The following is a 13,909-nucleotide window of genomic DNA, read 5'->3' on the forward strand; positions in this document are numbered from 1 at the left end:
TTTCAAAATCGGATACCAAACTGCCTGCAGCCAAATCAAGTCAAAAAAGTCTGTGAGTAAAAAACAGTCCAGTGCTGTATTGTCCTTCCTGTCTTGTATTGTGTTGTTGCCATAATTCCAGTGCCTGTAAGTCTCACTCTCATTAATAGTCATAGAAAACTAGCAGATACTACTCTCCCTCTTCATGCCTGAACAAACCAGCCCTGTGTGCCATTGTCAAAAGTATTGCACTAAATATGGAATAGATTGTCATTTAGGACAGGATTTCCCAAACGCTGTCCTTGGCCCCCCTCTGGTTTCACGTTTTGGTTTATGCCTTAGCACTACAGAGCTGATTCAACTAACCAATGCTTGATAATGGAGTTGGTTATTTGAATCAGCTGTGCAGTGTTATGGCAACAAATTCTAGTGTCAAGAGATAAATTAACACTGTAAAGCATTAAATGAACCCTATTGGTGTAAAATAATCTCAGTGTTGGTGTTAATAACCAGAGTTGAACCAAAACCATGCCTGTCATTATCATATTTGCAGGTCAATTTTTAATATTGTTATTTCAATATCTATGTTTTTGCATATACATCCATTGATTGATTGATTACTCTTATGCTCTTCAGATATAAATGACATACATTTTCCAAAACAATGCCATCTGTTAGTTGGACGTTTTGCGCCCGTTACTGAAATGGTTGTTCAAGTTTAGATGTTTAAGGTAGTCTCATATAGTACTGTTCCCGACCCTTGGAGTCATTCCAATCACATTTTAAAGAGCATAATCAGAACAACATATTTCTGATTATTCCATGGAAGAAATATCACATATTTAGCGCTATCATCTGAGTTATACAGCACATAACTGCATGCTTTTCATGATCAGTAAACATCAATTGATCGTGTAATTTCAGATAGATAATTGGATATTTGAGTGATATAAAATTAAAGTGAACTATACCTGAAAAGTATGATTGGTTAAAGTTAATTTCCCATCCTTTGTGAGCTCTGCCTGTCAAGCAGCAGAAGGGCACATTTGCCGATGTACTGATAATGTTTACTTAGCAAGCTACTCATAGAAATGTGGTACAGTTGGCTAAACATAGTAGCAAGTAGACCAAATGTACTTTTTTCGTAGGCCTACCTAGAGAAGTTAGCTTACATTGTCCCCTTTTCAACAATGTTTTTAAGAGTGTTTAATAATCACAATTGCAGCTGACAGACATGATAGCTACGCTACATTGATTGATGGACCTCGGCAAATTGGCTAGCTAGCTAATAACAGATCACGTCAATATGGCTAGTTAACAAGCTAACTTTCAGGGGATAAACTAAATGGCTACATCCAAATATTGTTTGATTTGCTTGCCAGCTACACTCTGCTCTTCCTATGACATAGACTAACCAGGTGAATGCAATGATCCCTTATTAATGTCACCAGTTAAATTTACTTCAATCAGTGTAGATGAACGGGAGGATACAGGTAAATAAAATATTTTTAAAGCCTTGAGACAATTACGACATGGATTGTGTATGTTCCATTCAGAGGGTGAATGGGCAAGACAACAAATTTAAGGGCCTTTGAATAGGGTATGGCAGTAGGTGCAAGCGCACTAGTTGGAGTGTGTCAAGAACTGCAACGCTGCTGGGATTTTCATGCTCGACACCTTGTAGATTCCATGCTCCGACAAATTGAGGCTGATCTGAGGACAAAAGAGGATGCAACTCAATACTAGAAAGGTGTTCCTAATGTGATTTACAGGCCAGATGGGGCCTGTAAACTATGAGTTTCAGGCCACTATATTAGGGTAAATCTAGACCCTCAAAAGAAGGCCTTTTAAATTATGTCTTGTATTGTCTTAAAAACATTTCTGATTTGGGATTTTTGTATGGTTATTCAAAGAACCATCCCATGCATGGTTCTTTAGAGATCCTAAAATGGTTCCCAAATGGCATCACTCTCAAGAACCTTATGTAGTTCCAAAATAGTTTTTTGGAGTGTGTAGTATTCTGCCTGTTGTTCTCTAGAGACTGCCAAGTTCAGCCTGGTGTGTGTGTGTGTGTGTGTGTGTGTGTGTGTGTGTGTGTGTGTGTGTGTGTGTGTGTGTGTGTGTGTGTGTGTGTGTGTGTGTGTGTGTGTGTGTGTGTGTGTGTGTGTGTGTGTGTGTGTGTGTGTGCTCCTAGCAATAGATGCATTATGCAGAGCTATGCCTGCCCTTGGCCTGTTTTCAGAGAGCAGGAGGGCTGTGTACTGTATGTCAGTCTCTGTGTTAGGGTGCAGTTACAGAAAGTGTCTTAGTGCACTACTTTTGATCAGGGCCCACTACTTTTGATCAGGGCCCATTGGGGTCTCATCAAAATATCTGATTTATTAAGGGAATAGGGTTACACTTATGACACAGCCACAGTATTTGTAGGATGAGGAAGGGGCACAGAGGGTAAATAAAATGTGATGTGTGGGCGCTAGATATAGGGAGTAGTGAGACATGGCCAACTGTAGTGTAATTACCACCCTTCTTTCTCTCTTTTTTCCCCTCCCGCCATCCCTCCCTTTTATCCTGCCCCAAAAGATCCTCCTGGCGTCAGCGTTTCTCCTAAACTGAGCGCTTATGTCACCGCTGTAACTCTGACAGAGACCCTAAGCGAGCGTTGAGCTCTCCTCACCGCTCTGTGCTGACCTGTGATGATGTAATGGCGACCATGTTCCGCTCTGTCGACTCTACTTCCCAAATGGCACCCCTTTCCCTCCATGGTGCAAAACCTTTGACCAAGGCCCATAGGGCACCCTATCTCCTATGTGTAGCGCAAAGGTAATAGGCGGCCATTTGGGACACATCCTGAGATGATACCATAGCAGACTCCTGTCCCTGCCATTATTGTTCCTCTCCTGTGGTTTGTGGTCTGTGGCTGCTCTTCATACAACACATCCCACAAGGTATTATGTGAGACACACACACACACACACACACACACACACACACACACACACACACACACACACACACACACACACACACACACACACACACACACACACACGAGCGTGCGCGAAACAATATTGTGAGTTGAGTCATTCAAAGCACATAACACCTCTTCTCACTTTAAGTGGATACAGCTGAAGACAGTGGCAATATCCGACACCCATAATAGCATACTACATACTTAAACTACATATTATGTACTCATCGTCGCATACTATTTAGCACCTAGTGGCTCTTGACAGGCTGAGTAGGTTGGACCGGGCCGAGAATTCAATACATTTTTCTAAACTCTGAATAGAATAGGAATGGAGCACGTTGGGGAGTAACGGATTACAAAAAAAACGGTAAATGTAATCCGCTATATTACCAGCTAAAATATTGTAAACAGATTACAGATACTTTTGAAAAACTAGATAATTACTTAGAGTAATTACTTTTACTTTCAGAAAGGATGTTTGCGAGCAACAAAATATGTGATACTTCTCTGTTTCCCCAAGGACATTCAAATCAGCATTGAAAAAAGGTGCAAGTTTAAGTTTGCTCCAAGTCAGAGACCACTATGATGACACACCAAATGTGTTTGATGGATCACGGGAAAAGAGCAGGAATAGGCTTTTGTAGGCTACAGTTCTTAACTATGTCTTCCAATGGTGCGACTGCTGTCTGCATCCAAAGATTATCCAACACGAATAAACACTTGGAGGTAAGGATGACAGCAGTGGTGTAGCCTACGGCGGCGATACAGATATCACTTATTATTGATATCTACTTAGTGCATTGATGTGAATCACACTGCTGCTCTCTCATTTAGCTATTTGCGCCTTGCAGATTGAGGTTGTTGTGGATGGCTGTTTACAAATCGACATGTGTATTTGAACCCAATAATGGTTCAATTCAAAAAGTTTAAGCTGCCTATCAATCATTGTTTTTGAAATCAGTGGACAGCCAGTGAAAAATGCACTCTTGCAACAGATGCATTGTGCAGATCCAATCCTAGGGAATAAAAGTGGATATTTTATTGCTCAAACTAAATCATAATGATAAAAAAATCCATAGGCCTAATGGACACATACTCAAACTCACACAGTTTTGATAGACTTAAAGGGGCAGTCTGTAGATGCTACATACATTTTTGGACATATAAATCATATTTACACTACAGTTAAAAAGTTTGGGGTCACTTAGAAATGTCATTGTTTTTCATGTCCAATCAATTGAATTTACCACAGTTGGCCTCCAATCAAGTTGTAGAAGCATCTCAAGGATGATCAATGGAAACAGGATGCACCAGAGCTCAATTTCGAGTCTCATAGCAAAGGGTCTGAATACTTAAGGTATTTCTGTTTTTATATTTAATACATTTGCTTTGTCATTATGGGGTATTGTGTGTAGATTGCAGCAGATTATTATTTTTTAATCCATTTGAGAATAAGGCTGTAAAGTAACAAAATGTGTAAAAAGTCAAGGGGTCTGAATAATTTCTGAAGCCCCTGTATTTATTAGTGAAACCAAAGAGCTGTAACAAACTTTTCAAGTGTTCAAATCAAAAGGCTATTGCACAGAAAAACGTGGATAGACGGGTGCAATTGCAAATTCTGAACCGCTGGACCATAATGACATCAAAATGACTGCTGCTTGATCCATAAATTAAATAACTAAATAGGGAGCCTAGACTGCAAAACTAAAACAATCTATATGTTCAAATCAAAAGGCCTGATTAACATGACATCAATAACGCAGCCACATCCCGAATCCCCAGTGCCGATACATTCAGAAATAAAATACGGTTTAGTACTTTGTTTAAAAGCTCTGACAAAGGCTAAGAGAACCAGAAACACTCTGCTATGAGAAAACAGAAATCCACTTTGGATAGAAAAATGACTTATTTTTTCAAAGATGTAGCCTACAATGCAATACTTGGGATCATTTTAGGTAGAACAAAGCCAATTTAGCCTACATTTGTACACCACTATATGTAAACAGTATAGCTACTCGCACTTATCTGGGCTCGAACCAGGGACCCGAAGCATCGTTACCTATCACTCCACAAAAGCCGCGGCCCTTGCAGAGCAAGGGGAACAACTACTTCAAGGTCTCAGAGTGATTGACATCACCGATTGAAATGCTATTAGCGCGCATCCCGCTAACTAGCTAGCTATTTCACATCGGTTGCACATAGAAGATTCGCTATTCGGCATATTCCCAATTATATAGCCAGGAATTTAAACCATACTCGATTTTCAAGAATTCAAATACTCAATTTTCGCATGCGTCAATGCGCAATTGTGTTCTTTTCCGTATTTTTCTTTCTTTCGATAGCGCATCCCCATATCTAATTGAACAGCCGTTGTCAAAGCCAAAAATATTATGACATCCAGGAATTTAAGGTATACTACATTTTTGAAATGGTGCATACTATTAACCATTATTGTTTTGCACACTCAAACAGCCTTTTATTTAGGACGCAAGTATGGGTATTCAGACACGGCAAGTGTCAGGACCCGGTTTCGAACCTGGTGTTGTGAAACTGAAAGTCTCAAGGAGGTAGTGACATGAGTGACAAGTCCAGATCCCAAAGGGCTTCCATCCAATGTAGCAACCCTCATGGGGTCACTTAGAGGTTCAGAGGGAACGCCATTCTCCTTCGCCCAGACACCATCCATGAAGTTACCTGCGGCTCCAGAGTCTACCAAGGCTTGAAGGTGAAGCTTGTGGTTGTCCCAGGAGAGGGTGACTGGAATGAGCAGACGGGAGTTGGACGGATGGGAGGAGGTTATGTTTCCCGTTACAGTTCCCCCCGGTCTGTACGGGACAGAGCGTTTCCCTGGAGCCCGGGACACGTGGAACGGAAATGGCCCGGTTTGCCGCAATATAGACAGCGTCGCTCCCTCATCCGGCGGTCTCTCTCAGCCTGGGAGATGCGTCCAATCTGCATGGGTTCCGGTGGAGCCAGCAATGATAAAGGTGGGGACTCGGAGCTGGGACTGATAGGGGCTAGAGGTCTACGGTTGAGTTCTCTCTCTCTCAGACGCTGGTCAATGCGTGAGGCCAACTTGATCAGGGACTCGAGATTGTCCGGTGGTTCCCGAGTGGCCAGTTCATCTTGGATAGTGTCGGAAAGGCCTTTCAGAAAGCACACCGTGAGCGCCTCGTTGTTCCGTGCGGAACTGGATGGCATAGTCCGTCACGCTGCGCCAACCTTGATGGAGAGTCAGGAGCTGTTTGGCTGAGTCAGAACCACTGCTTGGGCCTTGAAACACTCGTTTGAATTCCTCAGCAAAGGCAGAGTAGCTGGCACAGCAGGAACTATGGGCATCCCACACAGCAGTAGCCCAGGCCAGGGCTTTTTCCGACAGCAGGGTGATGATATATGCGATCTTAGACCGGTCGGTGGGAAACGACGAGGGTTGCAGCTCAAAGGAGAGAGAACATTGAGTGAGAAAGCCTTTACAAGCACTTGGATCACCTGAGAACCGTTGGGGAGGTGGAAGACGAGGTTCAGCCAGGGGGTTAACTGCCATGGGTACGTGAACCTGAGGTACTGGGACGGAAACTGTTGCCGGGGTAAGTCGATCAGATATTTGCTTAATGGAAGTCAGCATCTCCGACAGAAGATGAGAATGTCTAGCCATTAAGGCCTCTTGCTGAACCAGGGCGGCTTCGTGGCGTTGGACAGTCTCCTGGTGGTGGGACAGCGTGGCAAAAAGGTCCTGGGAACTGGCTGCCTCTGGGTTCATTTTTGGCTCTGTGTTTCTGTCAGGACCCGGTTTCGAACCTGGGTCTCCGGAGTGAGAAACAGTCACTTAACCAACTGAGCCACGAATAGACAGCAGAACCCAGAAGATGAGGCAGACACAGCAGTACTTAAGACGGTGTAATTTAATAAAGAAAAAATCCTAAAATACAAAAATGGCAAATCCAAAAGGTGGTAGGTAAAACACAAAAATAACTCAAAAGAAACTCACCAAAAATAAACAAAAACAAAAAATCACAAGAACGTCACCCGGAATCGACAAGAGCACACAGAACACTAGGGCAGGGTGCTAACATACAAACACAGAGCACAGAACTGAGGGAAACAAAGGGTTTAAATACAATCAGGGGAAACGAGACACAGGTGCAAATAATAATGAGGATCAAGGGAAAAACATAGGGACAAAAAGCACAATGGGGACATCTACTGACAAAAACCCGGAACAACCCTGGCCAAATCCTGACAGCAAGTTTGTAAACTATTTATTGTAGGTAAATTGGCTCCATTGATAACAATGGCTATCAATACTAGTTTAACTCACATTGTTTATCCAAGAGGCACACATATACTTTATGTCATACTGTCCATTGGAACTATACTAATCCCTAAACCCACCATGCTAGAGCTATGACAAATCCCATGAAGTTAAATATAATTCATATCCCGCCATCATCATCATAGACAACACTCCATATCTAACCGTCGTCTCTAATAGGGTGCTGCGTGTATACAGCACAGTGAGTGGTATCCATAAGGAGGGATATGCTATTGCACAACATACACACACAGACAATACAGTGGAAGAAAGAATTACACCCTCCTTAGACACAGCCATGCTGATAATGCAGCCACGGCGCTCTCTCTCTTGCCTTCTCGAGGCTCATATAATGAGAGATATATGCCTTCTGTTCGACTGTTCGAATTGTTTCATCTTAATCTAATTGAGAAAGCAACAATCTCTTTTGATAAACCTCCAACACTGAGAGAACTACAGTAATACCATGACATAAGCATGCTCTATGGTGGTAATTAAAAATGGGATGTAATACATGTATCACTTGTCAATTTAAACAATGACACTTTATATAATGTTTACATACCCTACATTACTCATCTCATATGTATATGTATATACTGTACTCTTTATCATGTACTGCATCTTGCCTATGCTGTTCGGCCATCGCTCATCCATAAATATATATATACAGTAGGGGTCTGTATGGAGGAGTGGGCCAAAATCCCTGCTGCAGTGTTTGAAAACCTGGTCACGAACTACAGGAAACGTATGATCTCTGTAATTGCAAACAAAGGTTTCTGTACCAAATATTAAGTTCTGCTTTTCTAATGTATCAAATACTTATGTCATGCAATAAAATGCAAATTAATTACTTAAAAATCATACAACGTGATTTTCTGGATTTTTGTTTTAGATTCCATCTCTCACAGATGAAGTGTACCTATGATACAAATTACAGACCTCTTCATGCTTTGTAAGTAGGAAAACCTGCAAAATCGGCAATGTATCAAATATTGTTCTCCCCACTGTACCTTGTTCTCCCACTTAAAAAGATGAGAGAGGCCTGTGATTTCCATCATAGGTACACTTCAACTATGACAGACAAAATTAGAAAAAAATCCAGAAAATCACATTGTAGGATTTTTAATTAATTTATTTGCAAATTTTGGTGGAAAATAAGTATTTGGTCACCTACAAACAAGCAAGATTTCTGGCTCTCACAGACCCGTAACCTCTTCTTTAAGAGGCTCCTCTGTCCTCCACTCGTTACCTGTATTAATGGCACCTGTTTGAACTTGTTATTAGTATAAAAGACACCTGTCCACAACCTCAAACAGTCACACACCAAACTCCACTCTGGCCAAGACCAAAGAACTGTCAAAGGACACCAGAAACAAAATTGTAGACCTGCACCAGGCTGGGAAGACTGAATCTGCCATAGGTAAGCAGCTTGGTTTGAAGAAATCAACTGTGGGAGCAATTATTAGGAAATGGAAGACATACCAGACCACTGATAATCTCCCTCGATCTGGGGCTCCACGCAAGATCTCACCCCGTGGGGTCAAAATTATCACAAGAACGGTGAGCAAAAATCCCAGAACCACACGGGGGGACCTAGTGAGTGACCTGCAGAGAGCTGGGACCAAAGTAACAAAGCCTACCATCAGTAACACACTACGCCGCCAGGGACTCAAATCCTGCAGTGCCAGACGTGTCCCCCTGCTTAAGCCAGTACATGTCCAGGCCCGTCTGAAGTTTGCTAGAGAGCATTTGGATGATCCAGAAGAAGATTGGGAGAATGTCATATGGTCAGATGAAACAAAATAGAACTCCAAAATCAACTCGTCGTGTTTGGAGAACAAATAATGCTGAGTTGCATCCAAAGAACATCATAACTACTGTGAAGCATGGGGGTGGAAACATCATGCTTTGGGGCTGTTTTTCTGCAAAGGGACGAGGGCGACTGATCCGTGTAAAGGAAAGAATGAATGGGGCCATGTATCGTGAGATTTTGAGTGAAAACCTCCTTCCATCAGCAAGGGCATTGAAGATGTAACATGGCTGGGTCTTTCAGCATGACAATGATCCCAAACACACCGCCCGGGCAACGAAGGAGTGGCTTCGTAAGAAGCATTTCAAGGTCCTGGAGTGGCCTAGCCAGTCTCCAGATCTCAACCACATAGAAAGTCTTTGGAGGGAGTTGAAAGTCCGTGTTGCCCAGCAACAGCCCCAAAACATCACTGCTCTAGAGGAGATCTGCATGGAGGAATGGGCCAAAATACCAGCAACAGTGTGTGAAAACCTTATGAAGACTTACAGAAAACATTTGACCTCTGTCATTGCCAAAAAAGGGTACATAACAAAGTATTGAGATAAACTTTTGTTATTGACCAAAATACTTATTTTCCACCATAATTTGCAAAAAAATCCTACAATGTGATTTTCTGGATTTATTTTCTCATTTTGTCTGTCATAGTTGAAGTGTACCTATGATGAAAATTACAGGCCTCTCTCATCTTTTTAAGTGGGAGAACTTGTACAACTGGTGGCTGACTAAATACTTTTTTGCCCCACTGTATATATTACTGCACGGCCGGAACTAGAAGCACAATCATTTTGCTACACTCTCATTAACATCTGCTAACCATGTGCATGTGACCAATAAAATTAGATTTGATTTGCTCATTTGCTTGTCCACCAACATGGGCAATAGTGTGTAATTCCACTGGGGAACCGAGTTTTACACTTCCGCCTCCATGAACCAATACTAAAAGAAACAAGAACACAGCCCAGTCTCTGGGGGAGAGTTGCAGACTAAGGGACAGGATAGATATACCACTGTCTGTCGGTCTGCCAGCTACCTCCACTCTTATATCTTTCCTCAAATAAAAACACCTGCAGGGTTGAATCAATATTTTTCGACTGGCACAGTGTCACAACAACAACTTCAAAATGTCTGTCTAGGAGTGGTCCTATTAGGTAGTATAGAAAGAGAAGGAAGGTGATGTGACCGGGGATGGGAGGGGGCAGTATTCAGGAGGACAAGGTTGCCCTTTAAAATACAATGTAAGAGGAAAAGAGAGCAGAGAAAGACATGAAGAGTGAGAGAGAGAAAGAGTGTGAGCAAGCAAGAGAGAGAGAGAGAGAGAGAGAGAGAGGGAGAGAGAGAAAGAGTGTGATCAAGCAAGAGAGAGAGAGAGAGAGAGAGAGAGAGAGAGAGAGAGAGAGAGGGAGAGAGAGAGAGAAAGAGTGTGATCAAGAGAGAGAGAGAGAGAGAGAGAGAGAGAGAGAGAGGGAGAGAGGAGAGAGTCACAGCGGTGGTGACGTAGGTTCTCAGTCTGAGGGATGCGGTGGGGGGACAGAGGTTGAGTTCACACCATTATTTAGCTATTTATTTCGTATGGTCACAACATCCTGACCCCTGGGTCGTGACATTCTAAATGTAAAACGTGCTTGGCTTGTAAAAACGTGCTCTGCTTTCCCTCTCCTTCAGCCCCACGCTTATATGACCGACAGCTGTGAATTCTCTCTCCACCACATTCACACGTGACTCTGTGACTATGCTGAATGTCTTCTTTTTTAGAAAGAGGGAGAGAGAGCGGTGAGAGAAGAGATACACTCTTACAAAAAAGGGTTCCAAAGAGGTTCTGCGTGTAGGGATAGGGTACTACCAATAAATGTTTAATTGCAGGGATAATTTTTGTTTTACTGTTATATCTGTTGTTTTTTGCATTGATTGGTTGATTCATTTTATGCTACAATAAGATAAATAACATACAATTTTCTAAACTAATAAAATCTGTTAGTAGTTGGATTTATTGGACCCGTTAGTTACTGAGATGGTTGTTCCTGTTTTGATGATTGAGGTAGTCTCAGTATTCAATCTTGCCTACCTGGCAGTCATTCTGAATGCAGGTTGGGGGTGATTAACAATTCTAGAGAGAGAGAGAGAGATTAGAGAGAGAGAAAGAGAGAGAGGGGTGTGTGTGAGAGAGTGAGTAGATGGTGAGAGAGAGAGAGAGAGAGAGAGGAGATACAGAGAGCTGAGAGAGAGAGAGTTAGGTGAGAAAGATTTGAGAGCGAGAGACTGGTGAGCGAGAGAGAAAGAGAGAGAGAGTGACAGAGAGGAGATTGAGAGAGATTTGAGAGAGAGAAAGCTGAGAGCAAGAGAGAGGAGAAAGAAGAGATAGAAAGAGAGAGAGAGAGAGAGAGAGAGAGAGAGAGAGAGAGAGAGAGAGAGAAAGAGCCAAACTACGTTGTTCCTCAAAAGAACAGACATGGAAACAACCACACAGTAAGCTGTACAACATCAGAAATTCATACAGAACAGCACAGGAGAATACCAAAACCAACCTGTAACCAAAATATCCAAACACTTAGATAACTTTCTGGATAGCACATTCACTCACAGTAAAGAAGGCATCAATCTAGCAATAAAAACATCAACTATATATTTAGGCAAACAGCAAAAGAAGCACAACTGAAATTGATTTAAAAAAAATGTTTTTTAAAGACCACAGATGACAACTGAACTGGTTTGATGCAGACTTTAAAATGACAAGGAAAAAACTTAGAACACTATCCAACCAAAAGCATGGAGGCACAAATAATGATGAATTACGCCTTCATTACTGTGAGACTTTAATACTCTATAAAAGTACACTCAGAACTAAAAAAGCACACTGCAACAGCAAGCAGCTGACACTAATTGAGGAGTCCATAAACACAAAACAAATTGAAACGAGAGAAATTAGCGATACAAAATGGTGACATATGGACAACCCATTTTAAAACACTACAACACCTTCCAAATTGACACAAACGCAGGGCAATGCCAAATTAATGAGAAATTGAATGGATTAGAAAAAGCTATAAAGGACAATCAAAATCAATTGGACTCCCCAATTACTGACCAGGAGCTCTATAAGAAACTTCAGGCCCTCAAATTTAAAAAAGCATGTGGACCTACCTGATGGCATCCTAAATGAGATGCTCAAACTCAACTGGCTATATTAAAACTGTTGAATTTGATCCTGAGTGTAGGTTATTTCCCTGACATCTGGAATCAAGGACTCATAACCCCAATTTTTAAGAACGGAGACTAATTTGACCCTAACAATTACAGAGGAATTTGTGTGAACAGTAACCTGGGGAAGGTTTTCTGTAGTATTATAAATGTAATAGTTCTAAACTTATTTAATAAGCACAATGTCTTGAGTAAAAGCAAAATTCTATTTATTCCAAAACATTGCACGACTGATCATATTTACACCCTACACACCCTGATAAATAAACATGTCCACCAAAATAATACCAACATATACACTCGACTTCCAAAAAGCATTTGATTCTATTTGGCATACAGGACTGTTTTACAACGTTATTGAAAGTGGTGTTGGTGGTAAAACATATGAAATAATTCAATCAATGTATGTGCAATACGTGCAGCATTAACATTTTCAAGAAAATAACAGAATTCTTTAAGAAGGGGCGGGGCCTTCGCCAGGGTTGCATTCTGAGCTCTGCACTCTTCAATATTTACATCAACGAATTGGCCACTATTCTAGAAACATCCTTAGGACCTGGTGTTCGTCTCCCCAATTCAGAGGTTAAATCCTTACTCTTCGCAGATTACCTATACCCGCTGTCACCCACAGCACATGGCCTACAGCAGAGCCTGGACCTGCTAGAGCAGTACTGGCAGTAAATCCCAAAAATACAAAAATAATTACTTTCCAGAGAAGATCCAGATCTCAGGGAATTAGACCAAAGTTATCAATTGGTACAAAATATATAGAGTACTGCACACACTACAATTACTTAGGTTTAATAATAAGCTCAACTGGACACCTTAATGAGGCTGTGAATTATCTGAGAGAGAACACACACAGGGCATTCTACGCCATTAAAAAATGAATTCAAATACCTATTGAAATTTGGCTAAAACGAATTAAATGTGTCATTGAACCAATTGCACTTCATGGCAGCAAGGTGTGGGTCCATTTCAAAACAAGATTTCACCAAATGGGACAAACACCGCATTGAAACCCTGTAAGATTCTCCTACATGTCCACAAACAATGCATGCAGGGCAGAATTAGGTCAATATCCACTAATAATAAAAAGTAAAAAAAGAGCAATTAAGCTTTGGAAACATCTAAAATACAGTGACCCCCTTTCATATCATTACCAAGCCCTGCAATGCCAAGAGCTGAGCAAAGAAAAGAGTCACCTCATCCAGCTGGTCCTGGGACTGAGTTCACTAACATGTTCTACTGACACACTGAAGCCTCAGTACCAGAACATCCAATGAATCAGAATAAAACAAATTACAACACAATCAAAACAAACCTACATTGCTCATTGGGAAACACAAGCACAAGCGCAAAGCAACATGCAATGCTATCTGGCCCTAAATGGACAGTACACCATGGCAAACTATTTGACCATAGTTACTGATAAAAACTTTAGAAAAACCTTGACAGAGTACAGGCTCAGTGAGCACAGCCTTGACTTTGAGAAGGGTAGACACAGGAAAACCTGGCTCCCTGTAGAGGAAAGGCTGTGCAACCACTGCACAACAGCAGACATAGCTGCATTTCCTGAAAAAATGTCAAAAATATAAAACAATTAGAGAGTCTCATTCCCCCAAATTTGAAATCCTTATTC

General features: G+C 41.5%; 1 protein-coding gene across 1 annotated transcript in view; it reads right to left on the reverse strand.

The window, feature by feature from the left end:
• Window positions 1-13,909, reverse strand: part of LOC135556249 (receptor-type tyrosine-protein phosphatase F-like) — a 426,619-nt gene that overhangs the window by 218,919 nt on the left and 193,791 nt on the right. The window lies entirely within an intron of this gene.

The sequence above is a fragment of the Oncorhynchus masou genome, chromosome 15 (assembly GCF_036934945.1).
Source record: "Oncorhynchus masou masou isolate Uvic2021 chromosome 15, UVic_Omas_1.1, whole genome shotgun sequence".
Classification (NCBI taxonomy): domain Eukaryota; kingdom Metazoa; phylum Chordata; class Actinopteri; order Salmoniformes; family Salmonidae; genus Oncorhynchus; species Oncorhynchus masou.